Raw genomic sequence first — 22,370 nt, forward strand, 5'->3', positions numbered from 1 at the left:
TTGTGGGTCACATCGATTATTCATGTAAGCTACAAACGACACCCTCAGGACTTAAGGCTCTTCATTAGCGAGCCTGCCATCATGAGCCAGCTTATCCAAATCCCAATGGGGTCCTCAAAAGACACCAGGCAGATGTGGTGTGTCACTCGTCAGCAGGACGTTCATTCTGTTATTCATTTTCTAATCTGCTTATATAGTTCAGGGTCATGGGGAGTGGGTGCCTATCCTGGCATTTGTGGGCACAAGGTAGAAACCAGCCCTGGATGTGCTGCCAGCTATCACAAGACCCAGAGTCGCCTTTCTCAGTCCTCCATTCAGGACAATCAGGACTGGTGAGTAGCAAAAAAAAAAACAAAGAAAGATTTGAAATGCAGACTTTCATAAAAGAGGATTGTGGCCTAAAAATCGAGCACCTTGAATTCAGAGAAGTTTGGCATAAAGGGGGTCTTACCCACTACAGTAAGGCGGGCACCGAGGGTAGATGGGTGGTGGGAGGCATTTACAAGCAAGTCTCTGCTCAGGATTGACTGAAGGCACTTGCTTTACACTAAAACCCGCCGCCTATTCGGTGTCATTACGCCTTTAATGAACCAAACTCTTTTCATTTCTCTGGATGTGAGAACAAATCTCATTTACAGGTGCTTAATGGCGAGGGAAACAAAAGCCATTTGGTTCCCAGTTGGGGCGAAGAAGACAAATAAAACCAATAACAATTTCCCCTAATTCGGTACATTAACCTGAAAGTTGTATTAATTTTCAATTTCCCGCACCTACTGTGGTTTAGAACATTGGCATGTTCAAATTATTAGCGTAATATTCGATGGATCATTTCCAGAAGGGGTTAGTTAGAGTGAGCGGCCTCCTCAGCGTTAGACGTCTTGAGAAATTCAGTTCTGTCTGGGCAGCCCTGGTGGTCTCGTTATGCTCACGTCTAGTCACACTCGACTGCCTTTTCAACCGGTGGAGACGTTTGGAGGTTAACTATCACCAGTTTATAGCCATCCCCCATTAGTGACCACCCGGTTTGTAGTCCCCCCACTCACCAAGATCATGCTGTTTGCTGTTTCACCAAGATCATTCAGTTTGGCCATCATGTGAGTGGGCCCTAGGACGGCTGTTTCTAGCTTGGCCCTGGATTAAGTGAGTGTTGAGTGTGAAATGAAGAGCCTTGACACACGCAAAAAGGTTTGGGGCAGCCACCCATATATGGTCCCTGGCTGCAAAAAGGGTTTTTGTACAGCACTCATGTCTACTGTTTTGAGTTCTCAACTGAACTGACTGGTGGAGGAAAGATGGCGGCTTTATAAGCCAAAAGGCGGAAGTGATGTCAGTCTGGGGGCTGGAACCGGAAGTGTCATTGAATCAGGCAGGTTTTCCCATATTTGGCCTGTAGAGATAACAGAGGTAGGTTTAGTGCCACTTAGCTCCAATTACCTCCACTTGATCCACTCCGCTCACTCCTAGTCGCATGTGTGTGACACAAGAATGCCACAAACATGAACAAACAAACCAAAACTAGCACAGAACATCCATCCATCCATCCATCCATCCTAACTCACTTATCCAGGGCAGGGTAGCAGGGCAGCTGGAGCCAACCCAGCAAGCACAGGGCACAAGGAATGAAGAAACAACACCTAGACAGGGTGCCCCTCAAGAGAAATCCTTAAATAAATCCAAATTCCTATAATAACCCTCCACAAATATTTACAGGAAAGCGGGTACAAAGATATTCAAGCAGTTAGTTAAAGAAAACCAACAAAACACAATTCAGTCCGCCCCAAAAATCCAGTGGGCTGCCCAGTACAGCGCTGCGTTTAGACTCCGTTCACATTGCCAGGCTGAAGCGACTCAAAGCCTGTTTTTCAGAATAAATGTCTGAGGTTGAAATAGGAGGACAGGCTCAGCTGGGGTGTGTCTTAATGCTGCTGTAATCATTCCCACCTGATCTGGTGCCCAGGATTTCAATTTAAGGTGCCACTGTAATGAATTCCCTTTTCAGACTCTCAGGCTGCGCTTTTTTTTTTTTTTTGCCTTAATATGACTCCAGTCTGATGCTTTCAGGGCTGTGTGGACCCCCGAAATCCAATCTTTTCAAATCGGATTTAAGTCACGTGCATATCTGTTCCCAGATTGGAGAAGAAACATGAATGAGAGTGGTGAGAATTAAGGTGCTTTGTTTTGCTTGAGCGCAGTCTTCATCAGGCAGCACCAACAGGAAGGCAAGTAACAATGGAGGAGAACTACAGCCGTAACAAGAGTCCCCGTCTCGCCATTGCTGGCTTTTTTTTCGTACCCACACATTCATTGGTGCAACATAAACACCCAAAGCTCGACGTCTGGCTTTTTTTTTTCCATCCTTCTCGGCCTACTCATTTATAGCTGGCAAACTGCGAGGCATTCACCAGCCGCTAGTGCAGCCATTTTGTCACTTTTAATGCTGCGCTCCATTTGAAGTGGGAAGTCGGAATTTTCGAGCTCCTAGTTAGAATTTCCAGCGAGAACACCCCCCTTAAGTCGGATTTCCAACTCAGAAACTAGGGACTCGTCTGTCAAGTGTGAGTTTGTCCGCCCTCAGATTATGACGTCAGTCCCTAATGATGTCGTACGCTGTGAACTTTAGTGAGAGCTGTATTACTGTAGTGTTTCATGGCACTCCTGTCTCAGTAAATCAGCTTCTGTCCATGGACATGTGGCAGTGGTGTTTGTATACGAAAAATGCCACGTTGTAGCGGGGCTACATAATAATAAGTATTTGTTTTTGTCTGTGCTGAGTGCGTTTTGTTTTCATCGTCCCGTTTACTGTCCGTTATGTGTGTGTCTGTAAATGTTGTCCCCATAAGTGAAGAGGGGAAGGATGATGGAGAGAGACCACAGCCCCAAGACGGAAATCACCTGTTGGATCCACCAGTTACATTTTTCATTTAAAAAAGGAGCAATGGCGAGAGGAAAGGAGGAGAAAGAGAGAAGAGAGAAATCGAGAGGAGAAAGGAGAGCATTTACCCGATCATTTACAAACTCATCACTGCCGACCATTGCTTTAGTCCACTGCTTGCTTTTTCAACATCCGATTCAACATCACGACAGCCAGAGCCGACAAACCCTGGGGTTCAGATTCATCCCAGCCATTGCTGCTGGGACTTTCACTGTGAGGTCGTTTTGTTTTCGAGAAGGAACATAAGAACACTAAAGCCAGTATCAATACCACCGGACTTTATTTTGGACTCATTTTTCACCACATTTCAATTGCTTTCCTAATCTGTGTTTGTATTTGTGTTACGTGTTTCATTTATTTGTTTAGGGGTGAGGGAGGGTTCAATGTAAATATTTGTATAGCCGTGTCTTACAGTATGTAATAATTAGTCACTGGTGTCATTTGGGATAGATAGATAGATAGATAGATAGATAGATAGATAGATAGATAGATAGATAGATAGATAGATAGATAGATAGATAGATAGATAGATAGATAGATAGATAGATAGATATGTAGATTGATAGATGATACTTTATTAATCCCAAGGGGAAATTCCCATACTCCAGCAGCAGCATACTGATAATAACAATATTAAATTAAAGAGTGATAATAATGCAGGTATACAGACAGACAATAACTTTGTATAATGTTAACGTTTACCCCCCCGGGTGGAATTGAACAGTCGCATAGTTTGGGGGAGGAACGATCTCCTCGGTCTGTCAGTGGAGCAGGACGGTGACAGCAGTCTGTCTCTGAAGCTGCTCCTCTGTCTGGAGATGATCCTGTTCAGCGGATGCAGTGGATTCTCCATGATTGACAGGAGTCTGCTCAGTGCCCGTCTCTCTGTCACGGATGTCAAACTGTCCAGCTCCATGCCTACAATAGAGCCTGCCTTCCTCACCAGTTTGTCCAGGCGTGAGGCGTCCTTCTTCTTTATACTGCCTCCCCAGCACACCACCGCGTAGAAGAGGGCGCTCGCCACAACCGTCTGATAGAACATTTGCAGCATCTTATTGCAGATGTTGAAGGACGCCAGCCTTCTAATGAAGTATAGTCAGCTCTGTCCTCTCTTGCACAGACCATCAGTATTGGCAGTCCAGTCCAATTTATCATCCAGCTGCACTCCCAGGTATTTATAGGTCTGCACCATCTGCACACAGTCAACTCTGATGATCACGGGGTCCATGAGGGGTCTGGGCCTCCTAAAATCCACCACCAGCTCCTTGGTTTTGCTGGTGTTCAGTTGTAGATGGTTTGAGTCGCACCATTTAACAAAGTCCTTGATTAGGTTCCTACACTCCTCCTCCTGCCCACTCCTGATGCAGCCCACGATAGCAGTGTCGTCAGCAAACGTTTGCACATGGCAGGACTCCGAGTTGTATTGGAAGTCTGATGTATATAGGCTGAACAGGACCGGAGAAAGTACAGTCCCCTGCGTTGCTGACCACAATGTCTGAGCTGCAGTTCCCGAGACACACATACTGAGGTCTAGTGATATTTTGTGCACACATATCTATATTATTGAATATTTGTTTGTCTTTTCCATTTACAATATATCCATGTTTGATTTTACATATCTGTTACTGTTTCTGGTTATTTCGTCATGTCGGGAAAAGTATGACAATTTGTAAGGAGTATGGCTTGTTATTAGAGCAAGAAGCCTCAGGTGATCCAAGGAATTAGTGGCCAGTCTGGGTAAGGGGTCGGCCATTACGACGTAGTACATTGTTAGGACCTGCTGTAGATTCCAGTGCACTAGGCACAGCAAAGGTTATTCCCGGACGCATCCATGTTTGTTTTCCTGTTGTTTAACTGGAATGCAGTCTGCTCAGGTGTGATGTCATTCCCAACTCCGACACCTGACTTCCTTTATTAGACCACAAGTCGTTTCTCAAATGTGACATTTTTTGTGGTCGCCTTGTGCACAGACGTACCGATCGTGTGTGATGTTTCGGAGGACTGACATGTTCACATTACAGGTAGACACAGCAGGTCACCTGTACTTACGAATGTGAACCGTCAAGACAGGCAAATTCGATCCGAGCAAAAAATCAGAATTGAGCAATGAGGCTTATAATGTGAATGTAGCTCTTAAGTGATTGATGTGCAGGATGAGCAGAGAGAGGACACCAGTTCAGCCATCACCTGTTAAGAATGTGGGCTCTGCTCCATGACACCCTATAATATTCCTGGGTATTTACTGCTGATCTTTTGGTGGGATGTCAGTGCAACTCAATTTCCATTACCATCTCCTCCCTTGTTTAGTGGGCCTCTGATTCCACATGACACCTCCACCAGGCAATTGTAATGACACCCCCCCCCCCCACAGTAAAATTAAAAGTCCTACTCCAGTAGTCCCAGATGTTGTGCAGCCCACTGACACTTCCATCTGTATTCCCACAAGCAGTAAAATGATGACAAGGCGTAGATGCTGGGATGAAAAATGGAGGAAAAACCCAAAGCAGGTGTGCTTCAACTGTGCCATGCAGTGGGCCGGGTGCCTCTCCAGGGCTCAAGTCAACCATTCACCCTCTTTGTGATGTGCTCATCCCAACAGCATCAGGTGCACAGTGTGAGCTAACCCTGCAGGGGGCGCCAGTTCATCACAGGACCCACTCAAGCATACAGACATACTAGGGCTGAGTTAGAGTCGCCCATTAGTGAATGTAATGAGATGTTAAATAAACACAAGTGTATTAAATCAATTGTAGATATGTTGTAATTAATTATAAACATTTATATAATCAATTAATTAACACCTTCATCGTGTAGTATCATAAGCTTGACATTTTTGGCCCATTCACACTTTGACAGGTACACTTGGGCTAATCGAGAGCCACCATTAATTAACATAATAAATTCATATATTAACATAATTATTCAACATTTAATATAGTCTGTTTATTTTGGTTACACTCACACACACACAGACTGGCACACTAGAGTTAACTTAGAGACAACAGTAAATCAACGTAATTGATTCACATATTAAGATAATTATGAACATTTAATACACACACAGACTCACTAGGGCTAACATAAAGACACCAATTAAAAAAAAAGATTTAATATATTAAAATGACAAATTAACATAATTATTAAACCTAATCAACATTTAATGTATCATACACACTCATAAACAGCCACAGTAGGGCTGTTTCATTAATTAACATAATGAATTAATATATTAACATGAAATATGACTAGTTTAACATAATTAATTAGCAGTTAATATTACCTACATGTTTTGGGCCCACTGCCACACTAAAGCTAATTTAGAGTTGCCATTAATTAACATAATGAATTAATATTTTAACATGAAACGTTAATAAATTAGCATAATTAATGTTTAAGGTGACTTACCCCACTCTTACACACAGCCAAATACTTTAGAGTCACTAATGAAGAATTCATATATTATGATAAACACAGCCAATTAACATAATTGAATTTAACCTACACCTGTTGGGCCTACTCACACACTCACGGCCACTCGGGGGTTAATTGAGAGCTGCCATTAATTAACTTAATGCATTAATGTATTAACATTAACTATTACATAATTAACATAACTGATTAACACTTAATATTTCCAACATATTTTGGGCCCTCTGTCACACACAGCCATTCACATTCATTTACAAATTATAATAACCTATTAACACAGTTACTATTTGACATCACATTGTATGTTAGGCAGGCTCTTTCACTTGCTGTCTTTAAATCTTATTTAAAAACACACTTTTACTCTCTGGCTTTTAACCCAGTATGATATGCTGGCTATCTGTATGCTTTTTATTATGAATCTCTTCAGCTCTTATGTGTTTATGTGTTTCTGTTTCATTTAACCTTTGGTTATTGTGTGTCTGATATGTTGGGCTTTTATTGTACCACACTTTGGTCAGCCTTGATGTTGTTTTTAAAGTGCTTTGTAAATAAATAAATAAAATAAATAAATCACCTACACATTTTGGGCCCACATGCACACAGTCATAAAGGGGCACATTTAATGTTTTATATATTTATATCTATCTGTATACAGTATATGTATATATTATATTGCATGTACAGAGTACAGTGAAATTCCTGCTTGCCCGTAGATTCACCAGTTCATAAATGTAATAAACATTTTAACATGATTTAATGTATTAACATTTAATATCATTTGGGCCCACTTACAGAGACAGGCACAATGGAGCTAATTTAGTGTTTTAATAAATTGTACGCTAGTGTATTAATATATTAACTGTAATTGAAAAATTAACATAATTAACTTATTTATAAAATTTACATTCAACATATACAAAATTGTTTATGCCCAGTGACACACACACAAACACACACAAAACCATTGGGCTAATTTACCGACTAATTAACATAATGAATGAATATATTAACACGGTTAATGAATATTTAAAGTAAACCTCCATGTTTTGGGCCCTTTCCAGCACGTGGGCTCATTTAGTAGTGGCTGTGTTATCACATACGTATCCTGGGTACAGAGTTAATTAACATCAATTAACATAATTAACATTTAATATTACCTACACATTTTTTGCCCACTTGTGCACACAGGTTCTCTAGGGCTAGTTTACAAAAAATTAATTGACATATTAAATTCATATGTTAGCAATAATTGAATAATTAACAATTAATTAACTTATTACCATATTTATATAACATTTAAGATCATGTATACATTTTGGGCCTGCTCATGCATAACAATAGACTATGACTAATTTACAGTCACCAGTTAATTAATATAATTAATTCATATCTTCACATTTATTAGCATATTAACAAAATTAATTAACACTTCATGTAACCTGCACATTTTTGAAGATGTTGGAAAAAGATCCAAGTACTCCACAAGAAATTGACTGGAACACAGAGAGGACATGCCATCTGGATATGGGGGTGGAGTGTGTGCTGTGACTGTGCCGCGTGTCTCCGCCTCTTCTGCATGTTTTGATCAGACAAACACCAATGGTGGTAGAAGAAGGTACTAGAAAAACATCGGAAAGTTTTGGGTTAATTCAACTTCATTTTGTAATTACTCTGTTATAAGATATGCTGAGCTGCTTGGCTTGCTGCACAACCGGACAGAACCGGTAAAGAGGGGGTTTTGAGGTGTAGAAAGACGAGGGACATCCTGTGAGACTTTTGTCACGGGGTACAACATTGACTAATGAAAGAATGGAAAAGACAGGGTAGGGCCTGGGCAGGATTGGCTTGAGGGGAGGGGTGTCCTCTCTCCTACTCTTCGATGCCCAAAAATGCTATAGGGAAGTGCTGTAGGAAATTCCAAAGGAAAAAGGCGTAAACACAGGGCAAATCGACGGTCTGGGGTCGACCTGTGCCATTATAGCCAAACAGAGTGAGCAGCTCACTGCGCAAAGCAAGAAGACCTTCCACCTGAGGGCTATGCACATCTCATGTCCCCCCTTCAACGAGAAGATCTGCCATCCACCCAGATTGCATTCGGCGTAAAGGCCACACCATCGTTTTGTTTCTGCTCAAGGCACATTTTAGGAATTAAGGACATTTACGAATCGATTAAAATTTATAACAAGTGAATAAAGAGTTACAGTCGCCACCCGGCTTGTTGCACATTCTGTCTCTGAGTTTAAGATCATGATAAATGACACATTCAGTCAGCCCGGGTTTGATCTGTCTGGTGGGGTCGGTGTCAGTGCAAGATCTAATAACATTGGGGGGATTTTATTAGTGAGGGGTCCTTCTGTGACCCTAATGACAAAACACAACTCCCAAGCTGGGAATTGGCCAAGAACTCTGGAGCAGAGAGGCAGCTTCCCTAACCACTGTGCCATCACACCACCTCCAAACAGACACTGGGTGTGCGATTTGAGCCCGGGACTCTGTTAACCACTGTACCCACCTTTGGTCATTTCAGTTGGGCTCCATCATTTAAACTTGTCAGAGTATAACTTAAATCCATCCATCCATTATCAATCCATCTATATCCTAACTACAGGGTCACGGGGGTCTGCTGGAGCCAATCCCAGCCAACACAGGGCGCAAGGCAGGAAACAAACCCCGGGCATGTGCCAGCCCACCGCAGGGCACACACCCCACACACTAGGGACAATTTAGAATCGCCAATGCACCAAACAGCATGTCTTTGACTGTGGGAGGAAACCGGAGTACCCGGAGGAAACCCACACAAACACGGGGAGAACATGCAAAGTGAACCCGGGTCTCCTAACTGCAAGGTAGCAGCGCCACCCACTGTGCCACCGTGCTGCCCTATAACTTAAATTTCAAGTCAAAAGCATTTTCTAAATTGACTCTGGCACCCCACCACCACCCTGAGCTGAACAAGCAGATATGGATGAGAAGTATCACGAGTATCTGATCAAAGATGAAACATTGCGGTCAGCTTGCCGTTTAGCTGCGAACTTCAGCAAAATGACAACGCAAAGAAACGCCTGACACAGAAGATACCGTCGAGCGAAGCTGACAAGAAGACCTCGGCCGACACGGCGGACAACACTTAATTAATAATGAACTCCAGCCGGAGTTAGCAAATAAATCAGTCATCTAAATTACAATAAAAAAGGTCAAAGGAAAAGGCTGCGTGTCTCTGTGCTGCTCTCGAGTGATTAGAAACGCCACCAGAGAGTGGCGAGGGAGAAGAAGAAAAAAGAAATTGATCTGCTTAGCGGGGCCAAGAAGAGATTGAGATAGAGAGAATGGAGCGTCTGGGTCCATTTTTCAGAATGGCTCTGCTGCACTCGTATTGTGGTGGACGCTTTCTATTCACTCAGGCTGATTATTGTTGAGATTTGCAGCCGACATTAACCCCTCACTGGCCAGCGCATGCAGAAATTCATTTGGTTTGGCTTTGGGTTTACTTGCCACTTTAGGCCTTAATCCCACCGCTGCTACCATTTGTTAAAATCTCTTAGTAGCCAGGGAGAAATGAGAGAATGAAAGTGTGCATATTTAGAAATACACTTTACCAAAATGAAGACTTCTCAGAGGCTTTTGGCTTTAAATCATCCTTAAATACTCAGACTTGTGCAGCCTTTGTCTGACATCAGAGTCCTGAAATGTAACGTGGACCACGTTGACGCCAACCTGGAAAGGTCTAAATGGAGATTTCGATTTCACAGAGCATTGTGTGATTCCTGAAGTCTCTGACCAGCTCCACAGTTTTGCTGACATTAAGGGCAAGCTTGTCCCGACTCCATTCTTTAGCAGTTTAGACCCCCTTTAGTGTAACTCAACTCATCAGTGGTGGGCCTCAGACCCATGAGGGTGGTGGTGTCATCACCCAAAATAATGATGGAGCTGGAGCTGTGTCTGGCCACACAGTAATGTCAGGGGGCTCAGCACACTATCCTGTGGCGTGCCGAGGGCGAGGGTCAGCATGAAGGATGTGATGCTGCCGATCTACACATGCTGAGGTCTGTTGGTTAGGCTTGCTGAAATCCGGTGGCAGCTGGTGGCACTGAGTCCTCGTAAATTGAAGGGTTTGGTGGTCAACTTTACTTGTCCAAAAGTGTTAAAACGCTGGGTTGTAGTCTACCAGCATGATTCGGACATGACAGTTTTTATCACCCAGATGGCATGAAGCACAAGGGATGTGGCATCATCTTCTGTGGACGGATTGTAATGATATGCAAAGTGGAGGTGATCAGGGCTCTTTGGAATATTCTATTTGATGTGTCCCAGTCACAGCACTGCATTGGGACTGGAGCGACAGCCACCGCATGGTAGCCATTCAGACATTCACAGGGTTTGTGTGTGTGTATGAGTGTGAGTGGTGCCCCCATCCAGTGTTGGCATCAGTACTGCAGGCATAGTCTTTGTCCCCCTGTGACTTGGTTTAATGGGCTTGAGAATAATAAGCATGTTATGTTCTTCACCATAGAGAACTACAGGCCCTCCATTTGTCTTCTACAGTTGTGGCCAAACATTTTGAGAACGACCCAAGTGTTGGTTTTCACCAAGTTTGCTGCTTCAGTGTTTTTAGATCTTCTTGTCAGATGTTTCTCTGGTAGACTGAAGTAGAATTACAAGCAGTTCAGAAGTTTCAAAGGCTTTAATTGACAATGACATGAAGTTTATGCACACAGTCCATATTCACAGTGTTGGCCCTTCTTTCTTTTTCAAGACCTCTGCAATTCACCCTGGCAGGCTGGCAATCAACTTCTGGGCCAAATTCCGACTGATGGCAGCCCATTCTTGTATAATCAGAATTGGTGGGTTTTTGTTTGACCACAAGTTCTCAATGGGATTAAAGGTCTGGGGAGTTTCCTGGCCATGGACCCCAAAATGTCGATGTTTTATTCCCCGAGCCACTCAGTTGTCACTTTTGCCTTATGGCCCAGAGCTCCATCATGTTGGTCACCAAACTGTTGTTGGATGGTTGGGAGAAGTTGCTCTCGGAGGAGCAACCTGGGGCACATCTGGGACATTATAAAAGGGGCCGCCTCACTCCATTAGATGAGCCGGAGTTGGGAGGAAGAGGACAGAGCTTGTGAGGAGAGGAGTAGAGGCGGCGGAAAAATAAGGAGAAGAAAAGAAGGGACTGTGAGCAAATTGTGGCTGTTTGGTGAACTGTGTTGTGTGTAGAAGAAAAGGAAAATAAACATGTGAGTTTTTTGGACATCTGCTGTCTGTCTGTCTGTGTTTGGTGGCTGAACTTCCACAGGTGTGGTAGACAGAAGCCACTACTGAGTGAAAGTCATTTACAGTAATCCCTCGCTATATCGCGCTTCGCCTTTCGCGGCTTCACTCCATCGCGGATTGTATATGTAAGCATATTTAAATATATATCGCGGATTTTTTGCTGGTTCGCGGATTTTCTGCGGACAATGGGTCTTTTAATTTCTGGTACATGCTTCCTCAGTTGGTTTGCCCAGTTGATTTCATACAAGGGACGCTATTGGCAGATGGCTGAGAAGCTAGATTGCTTACTTTTCTCTGTCTCTCTTGCGCTGACTTTCTCTGATCCTGACGTAGGGGGTGTGAGCAGGGGGGCTGTTCGCACACCTAGACGATACGGACGCTCGTCTAAAAATGCTGAAAGATTATCTTCACGTTGCTACCTTCTGTGCAGCTGCTTCCTGAAACGACATGCTGCACGGTGCTTTGCATACTTAAAAGCTCGAAGGGCACGTATTGATTTTTGATTGTTTGTTTCTCTCTCTCTCTCTCTCTCTGCTCCTGACGGAGGGGGGTGTGAGCTGCCGCCTTCAACAGCTTTGTGCCGCGGTGCTTCGCATACTTAAAAGCCAAACAGCCCTATTGATTTGTTTGCTAGAGACCTGTTTTCTCTATCTATGTGACATTCTGTGCCTCCTGACACGCACTCCTTTGAAGAGGAAGATATGTTTGCATTCTTTTAATTGTGAGACAGAACTGTCATCTCTGTCTTGTCATGGAGCACAGTTTAAACTTTTGAAAAAGAGACAAATGTTTGTTTGCAGTGTTTGAATAACGTTCCTGTCTCTCTACAACCTCCTGTGTTTCTGTGCAAATCTGTGACCCAAGCATGACAATATAAAAATAACCATATAAACATATGGTTTCTACTTCGCGGATTTTCTTATTTCGCGGGTGGCTCTGGAACGCAACCCCCGCGATGGAGGAGGGATTACTGTAAATGACTTGAGAATACAAGGAAAAAAGATTCTCTGGTCAGATGAGACAAAAACTGAGCTCTTTGGGTCAGAACACCAAGCAGAATGGCTGGTGAATACCAGGCGCACTGCTCATCACCTCCCTAACACCACACTGGTGGCGGCAGCATCATGCTATGGGGACAGGGTGTCTGGTCTGAACTGAGAGAAGGATGAATGCAGCCAAATACAGAGAGGATGATGAAGAAAACCTGCTCCAGAGTGCACGCCACCTCAGACTGGGGAAACCGTTCACCTTTCATTATGACAATGACCCAAAGCAAACAGCCAGGGCGGGCGGCGCTAGAGTGCCTGCGGGGACAAGTCCCTAAGTGTCCTTGAGTGGCTCACACTTAAACCTCATAGAACATGTGTGGAGAGACCTAAAGATGGCCATTCACAGATGCTACCCCGTCCCATCTAACGGAGCTCAAGAGGACCTGCCAGGAAGAAAAAGACAAACTGCTCAAATCCAGGTGTGCAAAGCTTGTAGAGACTCAAAGCTTTAATTGCCCCCAAAGGGGCTTCTACACAGTACTGAATTAAGGGTCTGAGTACTTCTAGGAGTGAGAGATTTCAGTTTTTGATTTTGAACACATTTGCAGATCTTTCTGAAAAAAAAAAACCACTTTGTCATTATGGGTTATTGAGTGTAGATTTAGGGGCCAAAATGGCAAATGTGCCTATTTTTAAAATGAACTCAACAACACAACAAAGGATCAGGAAGTGATGGGGTCTGAAATCTTTCTCACTCTAAGATTGGTTTGAAGCAGACCCCCCCCCCCCCCCACACTAATCATATCAGTTCGTACATCCAAAAGGAGGGGATACGATATTCACATATGAGAAGAGCTGTGTCCCCCTGCACTGTTCACAATCATGTCAATTAATAAAGAGCCAAACCAGTAAAGTGTCCTGGATTTCTATTGTCTATGTAGAGCTTGTATGTTCTCACCGTGTCTGAATGGATTTTCCTGCAAAGCTGATTTTTTTTTGTTTTTTTCCCCCTCCATCATCCCCAAAGTTTGAAACCAGAAGCCCCACTTTGCATAAATAAAGTCAGAGACAGAGCGGAGTGTCACCTTCACTCGAATTGGCATAAACAGCCACATGTCACGTCACTGTCCAGTGATCAAGTCTTTACATTTCCATATGCTTATGGAGAACAAATGGCGCAAGGCCTCATACTTGGCACGGTGCCCCTTCAAAAAAAAAAAAGAAAAAAGAAAAAGCCCTCCCTGGGTGGCTGACATGTCCGCATACAGTGAGGCATTGTGCGCAGTCAGCTGTTGGAGAGCCGCAGTGCTGCTCGCGGTGTCCGTCTGGCAGGGGTGCCACACTGAAGAGGGAGCGTGTGTGACTTGCATGAATTTAGGTGCGAGCGGTGACCGGCGCGGAGGCAAAGAAGTGTCACTCGAGCTGTCTGTGGGTGACCCCATTTACTCACTTTTTATGTATTTATTTACCCCAGTGGGATGTGCCACACATCATGCTAAACGGAGCACAAGATGGGATTTTTAACAAAGGACTGTGAGAGATGGAGGCAGCAGGGTGGCTGCGACTTCAGGGGATGAGGACAGAGTTTGTCAAGTTAGAAGATATGAGGTAACCAGGGATGGAGTGCCAGTCCTGTGCTGGGTACGCTCACACACTATTTGGCAATCTGGTCAGGATTTGAACCCAGATCTAGGCACTGTAGTTGATCTGTGTCAACCAGTGAGCCACACACACGTATTCATGAGTTTATCAAAGCCTCTTCTTATAGTCACAGTTTCAAGGGCTGATGCCAATCCTCAGAGCATCAGGTGCAGGGCAGGACTCAACCCTGGGTTGGGATGCCAGTCTATCACAGGGAACACTCACTGCCCCAGGCCACTTTACAAACATCTGTTAATCTCGTATGGATATGTTTGGAGCAGACCAGAGAAAACCCAGGCACTGATAAAACAGGCACCCAGCTGGGCATTGAACCCAGAACCCTACGGCTGTGAAACCACAGAATCACCCACTTACCCACACCATACACAAACATTCAAAGCCTCTAATTACAGTTACATTCGCAGCATGAGTTGTAGGGCACAGCCCAACCCTGGACTGGATGCCAGTCCATCATAAGGCCCATTTACTGCCACCAGGCCAATTAATCTCACACTGATGTGTTTGAGATGTGAGAGCAAACCAGAGCAGCCACTGGGATGCCCAGACACCACAAAGGCAGTCACTCGACTGGGCCTTAAACCCACATCTCTACAGGTGAGAACCCACCGTACTGTTGTACCACCCCATTCACAAATATTCTTTGTTCTAAAAACTATTTATTCCAATCAGAGTCACAGAGACTCGGAGCATGTCCAAGCAGCATTGGGGTTAAGGGAGGAACCAACCCTGAAAGGGGTGCCAGTCCATCACGGGGCAGGCTGACTCTACCAGACCACCTTAAAAGGCATGTCATCAGAGGTGTGGGAGAAAACCAGAGTGCCCAGAATATGCCCCACATCCACAGACATTCACCTGACTGTTAATAGAACCAAGGTTTTCAATAATGGGAGATGCCAGCCTGGCATGGATTTGGGCACACACACACACACACAGGGTCAATTTAGACACACTAGTTACATTAGTCAACCTTAACTTTATGTAGCGGCTTTCACATCGCTAAAAGGCCCTTTACAGATGACACAAGCACTGGATTTAAAGTGACAGGATGAATGAGTAAGGCGTAAACTGCACATCTGGAGGCAGGCTGAGGTGAGGGAGTGGGGCTAGACCCCAGGTCCCCCAGGAGGTGAAGCAGCATCCCTCACCACCGTGCCCCTCTTTCTTTACATGTTTGTCACATCTTTGTGCTTTTGTCCACAGACAAAGGTAAACGCCGAGCGGCTAAAACAGCACTTGCCACCTTGTTGTGCCCACCTTGGACCTCCAGATAGAGGGCAGGGATTCTTCAGGGGTCAGGCAGGTGTCCGCCCCGCTGTGTAGTTACTGTTTTTTTTTTTTCCTTTTCTTGAATAAAACACTCCATTGTCACAGTGTGCTGCCGTGGGTCGTGAGGCCCCCTTCCTTAAGCATGTACTTAACAAAATCATAGTGGTGACCTTTGCGCGGGTCTGTCAAAAAGTGTCTGCAGAAATCCAGACACAGTAGGGGGGAAAGGCTGCAATTTGCTTGTAATTGTGCCATCTTCACCATTGTCGTCGTGCCGCTGATTTGCAGCTCTTCTCTTTTATTGCCAGCTCTTCCCCTGCTCCACAGCTCCACATCTCCACAAGACGGGCTGGTGGTTTTCAGCATTAGAGATGACGTGGCTTCTGTGTGTGTGTCTGTGTGTGTGTGTGTGTGTCTAGAGAGCCCTCTCATGCCAGCCACTGCAGCACTGACACTGCTGGGTGGCACCAGTCTGTTAAAATGATTAGTTGGATGCTGACTGGACTGCATCTGCTGTATCTACTAGACTCAGGACTTTGGGTTTTACCCTTATTTTTGTCACATTTACTGTAGTTCATGTGAAGTATGTTGCTCTAAATGACTTTTGAGAGTTATCTTGTCTTTTTCCTCTTTATTGTTTGGCACTGGATTAACGTTTGAGGGAGCCAAATGTGAAGGTCGCTATATGAAAATCAATTGACTTGTATCAGAGTGGCAGGGTGGCACGGCGACTCTCAAATGAAGATGAGTCAACTACAGGTGAGCTTGTAGGGGACCCAGTGGGTTGTCTACATCCACATGAGGTATAGAAGAAAATTAGGAAGGTCTGATAGGATGTTGTCACATAGTGACCCCAATATGTGGGCTTCAAGTCAAGAGAGGTTATGCTTCAGAGATATAACACGCTAGTGAGGCCTCCCCTGGAGTACTGGGTGCAGTTTTGCTCTCCATATTGCAAAATAAGACAAGGAAGCAACATGGCCAGTCCAGAGAAGAGCAGCTAGGCTGATTGTGGACCAAGGGCAACAAGCAAAGAACTGACTCTGTCGAGTTTAGGCAAACTTAGTGAGCGGGATAATTCATAGCAAGGAGCGTAGCTGAAGTGGAAAGATTCAAGGAGCTGACTTTATTCAGGTTAAGCCAGGGGTGTCCAAACTCCGGTCCTGGAGGGCCGCAGTGGCTGCAGGTTTTCATCCTCACCCTTTTCCTAATCAGTTTCAGGTTTTCACTGCTAATTAACTCCTTTTCCCTTCATCTTAACAGGCCTGTTTCTGAATTCTTTTCTTCATTAAATGACAGCCAAACAGAAATAAGATGTGAAACAAGCTGACAGATGACCAGCTAAACTGGGGCTTCAAACTCCAACTAATTTAAATCCAACCAGTTTCTTAATGAGAAGCCGATGCTTGCTGTTAATTAAGCCCGTTATTTAATTCCATGGCTTGTTGCTGCTCTCATTCTGCCACAGCAGACATTTCCAAAACTGTTGATTTCCTGTTTTTTTTTTCTAAAAACACTGTCAAAATATTTTGGTGACCTGAGAGATTAACCTTACTGAGACCTTCATCTTTCTTTATTTTCAGATATTGTGTAATGGGCACAGGTGAGCAGGTCGTGTGGTGGCTGGTTTTGTGTCTCATTATTGTTTGGCTGCTAATTAAGGAGAAAGAAACAACTAAGGGGACTGAGTCAAGCTTATTCAAACTAAACAAAAAGAAGTTAATTAACAGCAAAAACTGGTCACTAATGAAGAAGATGGTTAGAATGAATACCTGCAGCCACTGTGGCCATCCAGGGCCGGAGTTTGACATCCCCGGTTTAAGCAAACATAGCAATTGGAATGATTCATGACATTGGAGAGCAATTTATGAAGCAATTCTGAAGGAGATGACTTTGTTTGGTTTAAGCAAACAGAGTGAGTGGAAAGACTCAGAACCATGGAGAGTGACCTCTGAGGAAAGTCTGGAGGATTGGGTTCTATTAGTTTAAGCAGAGCAGCTGGGCTGATTCAGGACCATGCAGAGTGACCGATGAGGAAAGCCAGTTTAAGCCAAGGGGTGTCCAACTCCGGTCCTGGAGGGCTGCAGTGGCTACAGGCTTTCATTCTAACCCTCTTCTTAATTAGTGACCCGTTTTGCCCCTTGGTGTCCATAGCCGGCAGTCAATATATATTAATATTAGGCGGAGTGGTGGCTCTGAGGCTAGGGATCTGCACTAGTATTCGGAAGGTTGCCGGTTCAAATCCCGTAAATGCCAATAGGGACTCTGCTCTGTTGGGCCCTTCAGCAAGGCCCTTAACCTACAATTGCTGAGCGCTTTGAGTAGTGAGAAAAGCGCTACATAATTCAATTCAATTCAATTCAATTCAATTTTATTTGTCATTCAGCAGTACATCCAAGATGTGCTGCAGAACGAAAATACGATGCACAAGACATTAATAAAAACACATAGTTAAAATCAGCCTACAATAAAATACTAAAATGCTTCATTTAAAAGACGAACGGCAGTAGGAAAAAAAACTGTTTTTAAACCTGGTAGTTCTGAATTTCCATGTTGAGTGACATTAAATCACTATAAAGAACGTGTTTTTATCACGAGCCCGTGCAGCCGCAGCCTGCGTGGCGCCGCCTGCCCCCTAATTATTATTTGACACCCTTCTTCCCTTCTGTGCCCAGAATGTGTGCACCCCTTCAGTTACATAAATGTCATCCCTCTGTGTAGGTACAGCGAACTTTACGCAGCATGCGCCACTTGACTTTCATAAGTGCCATCCCTAATGGTTTGACCAGCTCTGTACTCACCATTCCGAAAGTTTTGGTGTGGGCACCTCATGCTGCCCTAAGGAAGATGCCACCCTAGGTTGCTGCCCATACCTAAATCTGCCACTGTTTAAATTCCATCTCCCTCCCTGTCCATGTATTTGTTCTCTCTGGTTTCCTCACATTTCTCAAGGATGTGTAGGTGAGGGCAGTTGACCGCTCCAGATTGGCCTGGTGTGAATGGGATTGCACCCTCCTGGACTGGCATTCTGCCCAAGGTTATTCTTGGCTTCCATTCCATGCTGCTAATTGAGGTCTGTAGTTACAAACAGTGAGGTAATGGAAAATGCAGGTACAGAAGATGGATGGATCAATCAAATTGCATGTCCAGGAGCAGGCTGGCATTATAAATATTTAATAAGATGCTTATTGATGATTAGAGTCCAGTGCTGAAAGATCTGAATTGTAAAGAAGAGAATTCAAAAGAAAAGCATAATTTGTCAATGCTGCTACAAAGAAGAAATGAAACTCTGTGATGTGCTGTCCAGAGTGGTACAGTAGTTAATGTGATACTTATTAGTAGGCTGATGACTTTATTGAAGACTTGTTACAACATTTGAGATTCAGCTGGTTACATTTATCTTGTTGTCTTCAATTGCAGCACAGGCAGGTGAAGTGGTCAGCTCAGAGTCACACAGTGCCAGTAATGGGATTTGAGCCCACAGCCTTAGAGTTTGAACTCCAACGTCTTGACCCTTATACCACGCTGCCCGCCTTACAGAGTCAGACCCCTTTGTTCTGTTTGTAGCCTTGTCACAGCCTAGCTGGTCCTGACATGTTCTGCCCTTGTCTGAGTGAGTTTTTGTCTGGATGCTACAGTTTTTCTTCCACTTCTCCATAAATGGAACTTGTTAGGTTAATTAACAAATCAAAGTTGGCCAAGCCTAGCAGTGTGAGTGAACTGGCACCCCATCCAAGGTTGGATCTCCTGTTGTGCCTAATGCTGTCAGGATAAGCACCTAAACTGGATAAGCAGAAGAGAAAATAAAGTCTGTTTGCAAGTTGTTGCACGCCGCGTCTGTAACTATAAAATTTCTTGGAATTATGTTGACTATAAAAAGGCAGTGTATTAAATAAATAAATGGCGGTTATTCACTAATAGAAATAGTGGTCCAGCATATCTGAAACTATAAAATTCCTTGAGGTGATGTTTACTGTTGGAAGGCGCTATATGAAGTAATGGTGGTTTATATATGGAAGCAGTTGCCCAAAGTATCTCAAAATGTAAACTTTCTTGAGATTACGTTTACCATGAAAAGGTGCTATATGAATTACATTTTGTTCATTTAGATATGGAAACAATTGCCCGGAGTTATCTGAAACTGTAACATTTATTGGAGTGATGTATTCCTTAGAAATAAGGCACAATATAAATGAACGGCTGGTGAAACTCATTGAAATGGTGCTCATTGTATAAAGGCGCTAACTGAAGTTGAGTTGCTTGTTGTAACAGTTGTCCAATGTATCTGAATTTATGAAGTTCTTGGGGGTGGTGATGCATAGGAAGGCGCTATATAAATTAGTTCATATATGGAAACAGTTGTCCAGTGTATATGAATCTGTAACATTTCTATAATGATGTATTCTATAAAAAGCACATTATCAAATAACGGCTAGTAAAACTCATTGAAATGGTGTTCACATATATGAAAGCAGGACTCGCTTGTTTTAACAGTTGTCCAATGTACAGGTATCTGAATTTGTGAAGTTCCTTGAGAACTGTGTTTGCTGTAGAAACGCGCGCGATATAAATTAAATTTTGTTCGTTCATATATGGAGACAGTTGTCCTGCGAATTTGAACCTGCTAACCTTCTTGGAATGATGTTCACTAAATTAAAGAAATGATGGGGGTTTATGTAATACTGTAGAAACGGTGGTCCATCACGTCTGAAATTGTAAAACTTGTTGAAATGGTTTCCGCTATAAAGGCGCTATATACCCTTACAGTTGTTTGTTTATACAGTTGTCCGATGTATCAATCAATGTTTAAACAGTTATGTAATGGATCATCGTATCTTGTGAAGTTCTTTGCGATGTTAGTTGCTACTGAAAGGCGCCATATAAAGTAAACGTTAGTTTTAATGAAATTCTCAAGTTGTAACCCTATAGGTTTACTTCATCCGAGCTCTGCTCCCTGGAATATCGACTGACGGACCTCTCATAAAATATCAGCCTATGGGCTTATAGGGACCGATGACAATAAACAGCATTAAAGAGGAGCCAAAATCCAGTCGAACACGCGACGCTTTTCCACAGACTGTCTAGAAAGTGAAAACGGGTAAACTGTAAAGTACCGAGCAGGTTTTAAGTGACCCCGGGCGCCAGACGACTGTGGGATTAGCAGGCATACAACCCCCCCCCCCCCCCCCCCCCCCCCCCCCCCCCTTATCAAGGGAAGTCCGACATATGCGGCGTCTGATTTTCAGGACACATTTCATATTGCGCTGCTGAAATGGGCACGGGCTGCTGGGCTCGGCGCGGCAAGACGTGGGCACGCGTTCAGGGACCTTCCTGTGTTTTTCCTTGCAAATTGTTAATTAGGCTGCGGAATGATGGCTGTCGATCTGCTTGACAGTTTTAGAGTCCAAATAACATAATATTTCTGAACGCCATTCAAATCTGGCAAAGAAGTGCGCCATGAGGAAAAAGCGGAATAAACACTGAAGGGAAAGGCAGGGAGAAAACAGTATGGCCAGCCGGCAAAGGGCCTGGACTGGGAGCCATGAAACCTCTGGTTCAGTTTCCTACATGACTCACTTTACACTGTAAAGACGCAATGGCACAGTATCAGTATAAAACTAGAATAGATTACTGCAGGAGTATTTTGTATGTAAAGTAAGCTGGTGTGCGCGTTTTTCTTTGAACAATTTCTTGTTAACGATAAGTTGGCGACTTGGGGAACCGGGGACGGCACGTGGCGCTCGCATCCAAAAAATTTGGAAAATGGTGAATACCTGAGTCGGTTTTCCGTTAGGGGTGGGGTTTATGAAAGTAAAGCCTGGTTTATATTTACCGCGTGAATCCGGCGGGCTGACTGCACCACAAAGTGCGCATGCGATGAGCGACCGAAACACATTACACTTGATGCGGCCAGTTCATGTTCTCCGAATCAATAAGTGACAGAGTGTAGTCAATGTCGCATAGCTTACAGTGTCACAGAAGAGGATGTGAGACTCTACTGATGGAAGAAGAGTTGTGACTGCCATTACTTATTTTAAGAGGAAAAAAATGAGAAGGTGGAGTGTCAGACCTATTGAACAAAAGCGCCGAAGGAAGGGCGAGTGTAATATTCGCGTACGTGTGTGACATACATAATGAACAGATGCATGTCAAATATTTTTGCATGTCTCTCTTGCGTTTTGGAACCCCCGTAACCAACCACTCCTGGAAATTCACCATTTTAGATGCACAGCCCCCGCGTTTGCTGCGCCGCGGGTCTCCATGTCTGACGTCATTTTCTCCACGCGCACCTTGCTCCCAGGGAGGACGCGTCAAGTGTAAAGTAGGGTATATGGGGCACGCGCTCCGTAAAGTCCGGGGTATGTGCACTGAGGGAAACCGTTTGTGTAGAAGAAGGGGCGCGTGCTGTGGACAAATGAGGGGACGGTGCGCCATTCTCTACTTCTCGCCTATGAACTATAATGTATGAACAATGACACCATTTATTGGATGAACAATTACAGTATGCAAGGTAACTTTATAGTCAGCCAGTTAAAGGTGTCATTTTGCTTAACTTCTCACTACATCCATAATGTCTAACACGGTACCACACCCTAATACTATAATGTTTATGAAACATGCAAATGTGAAATTACGGCATCTGCAGATGAACTGAGACTAGAAAGAATACAGGCCGCAGTGGCGTCGGGGGCTAATTCAGAGCGCAAGCCCCTGATCTTTTTTCATCATAATACTTTTGATAAATATTTGTAAGCCACTGATCTTTATGTCTATCATATACAGCATTGCCCCCGATCAATGTTACACTATATATGTAAGAC

The 22,370-nt window shown here is 43.9% G+C and overlaps 1 protein-coding gene across 1 annotated transcript in view; it reads left to right on the top strand.

Annotated features, from left to right (window-relative positions):
• iglon5 (IgLON family member 5) overlaps window positions 1–22,370 on the top strand; it is a 399,602-nt gene that overhangs the window by 56,769 nt on the left and 320,463 nt on the right. The gene's annotated exons all lie outside the window — the stretch shown is intronic.

The sequence above is a fragment of the Erpetoichthys calabaricus genome, chromosome 17, assembly GCF_900747795.2.
Source record: "Erpetoichthys calabaricus chromosome 17, fErpCal1.3, whole genome shotgun sequence".
Taxonomy (NCBI): domain Eukaryota; kingdom Metazoa; phylum Chordata; class Cladistia; order Polypteriformes; family Polypteridae; genus Erpetoichthys; species Erpetoichthys calabaricus.